Below are 2,783 nucleotides of genomic sequence, written 5' to 3'. Positions count from 1 at the left end.
GACACATACCTGGTAGATGATAATGACTGCATTTTGCTGTGTGGCTGACACTGTGCTAAACACTTCCAATTATTAAACCACTCACCACCCCAACCCCTGCTGCCAGTAACCCCACAAGGTAGGTACTATGAATATCCCCATTTCACAGGTGAGAAAAGTGAGGAATACAGAGGTTAAGTGACTTGTTTTAAGTCATCAATTGAATTGGATTTGAGACAGCCTGTCCCCAGGGCCCCACGTTCACGATGATGCTGTTTTGCCCAAGTTGGGGAGAAATAAAGCAGAACATATGTCAAACAGCTGGGCTATAAATCTTGAGGACTCAGCTCCTTAAGAGACTCAAGAGTTTCTGTATTTTTTTCATGGAAGAAAGTCTGACCAACTGCTCAGAGATCCTTTCAGTTTTTCAGCAAATTAAAATGTAACCATCTACTCATGTATAGCTGTGTCTCTCCTCATTCTAATGTGAGATTTAGGGATTTGGGGAGACATCTGGAATTTATTTATGCCATTTGGATTTTGAAACTCAATATTAAATTCTTATGATGAAAGAGACAAAGAAGTCAAAGTAGACCATATTAGTGAAATCTGACTACACAGGGCATATGTTTGCAAACTGGGTTTTAATGTCTAGCTAAGATATTACTCCAAATAACCTCGATCATCCTTCTCAAAAAGGAATAACACACTTAAGGAATCCTGTTGACTTTCTGTCGATAGGCAATGGAAAGAACTCTATTTCAGGGCTTTTTTCTCTCCCCCAGACAATGTCATAAATAGTCTAAATGTTTGCTTATGCTGAACTTAAATATGGCAGAAAGATGATTAGACGGATATCACCTTGACTGTCTCAGGTTTTCATCTGGATCATGGGGAGATAGCATGGGCTCCAGAAACAGGTAGCCTGGACTGGATTTGCTCTTCGTTAGTGGTATAATTTTGGATAATCTCCCCAAATCTTTTGAAACCTAAAGGACATATCAAACAGAAGGTATAAGGTGGAAAAGAGGATACAGATATGGGGCATTTTAGAATGTGTTTGTGTGTGTAGCTTTTTAGGGAAACAACCCTAAGAGGTGAGATCATAAAAGGTCTCATGTCCCAAGCCAGGGTGTTTGGACTCTTTCCTGAAAGCAATGAGAACAATCAGAATTGTCTTAATCTTTTTAAACATTAAATAGAATTGTTTTTCTTTATTATGAATGTAGTAGATTATTATAGAAAAAAATAAAGAAGAAGGAAAACACTTAAAATTAAGCCTTCAAGGGCTTGTGTTAAACTCTTGGGAATATCTTTCTTTAATTCTGGGGAATTTTTTCTTTTCATCTGGGAGTGCAGATGGATGTTTTAATAAAAATGTAATCAGACTGTACCCACTCTTCTGTAATCTTCTATTACGATTCTATAAGTAGCTATGTAAGTCAATTTAGGTTTGTTTACATTGTCACTTTAATGGATACGTAGTCTTTAATGGCTGTACTTAATGCTGTTCTATTCTTGGGATGTTTAGATTACTTCCACATGTTGGAATTGTAAAGAACCCTGTAATGAACATCCTCATAACAAAATCTCAGCATTTACTTAGAATAAATTTTAAGATGTAGAAGGATATGCTTATTTTAAAGAATGTCGTATATATTGCCAAATTACTCCCCAGTTAAGTTGTTTAAGTTAACTGTGCTATCAGCAGAGTTTGAGGCTACTAATTTTATTCTAGGGCCTAAGTGGGTGATAGCAGTTAATTTCTGAGAGATTAGAGCATGTTCCAAGAAAATGACAAAAATGGTGAAAGTGAGGAAATTATTACAGATGGAGATGTTAAATTGGGAAATAGCTGTCTTGGAAGAGGGACCTGGTAGTGTCTTCAAATATTTGAGAGACCATCATGTGGAAGGAGGGCTGGCCTTGTTCTGTATAGTTCCCAATGACAGAACTAGGATCAATTCATAAAGTTCCAGAAAAAGAGTCTGATTCAACAGGAAGACGATTTTCTAAATCGTCTTTCTTTAATTCTTGGGAATTTTTGAATGCTAAAATATGCAAGTGGCTGATGTCGTATCTGGGAAAGCTGTCTCAGGGATAATTTCATTTGGGGTTTATGTCCTTTGGAGAAAAAGATATACAAATTTACAATGGATTTTTTTTTTTTTTTTTTTTTTTTTTTTTTTTTGGTCAACCATTGTCTCCTCTGGGCTCGTTAATACTTGCAGGTCTTAGATGTACACTGAGTTGATATGAATTGACCAGAGCTCTGCTGGGCTGACTTTATCTGTAAATGTTAGGTCTCATATGTAAGTGTGTGAATGGATTTTGGAAACAGCCTCAGATTCTGTATTTGTGAATTTGCCTACTTGCTGGAATTTATTGGTGAATGCAAATCAATACTCATGGCACTTCCATGGCCATTTGCAGATATGCACAGAGCAGCAAAAATTTGGGTCCCCTGATGTGCATGTTCCCAGCTGGGATCAAACCAGGCGACACATGATCTTCCTCTTTCAGTTTCTCATACTATAAACAAGTATCCTTCTGCAAGTCTGTTTAGTGCCATGTTTTGGGCACTTTAATTTTTTTGTGGGGGTGGTGGTGGTGGTGATTTTGCTGTTCAAATGGCTCCCAAGCATAACAGGTGTTTTTAGTGCTCTTAAGCCGAAGAGGGCTGTGAGGTGCCTTATGGAGAAATTATGTAAGATAAACTTTATTCAGGCATGAGTTACAGTGCTGTTGGCCATGAGTTCTATGTTAATGAATTGGCAATACACATTAAATAAAGTGCCTTTAAA

This window comes from Mustela nigripes, chromosome 1 (assembly GCF_022355385.1).
Source record: "Mustela nigripes isolate SB6536 chromosome 1, MUSNIG.SB6536, whole genome shotgun sequence".
Lineage (NCBI taxonomy): Eukaryota > Metazoa > Chordata > Mammalia > Carnivora > Mustelidae > Mustela > Mustela nigripes.
Note: the sequence above shows the minus strand (reverse complement) of the source record.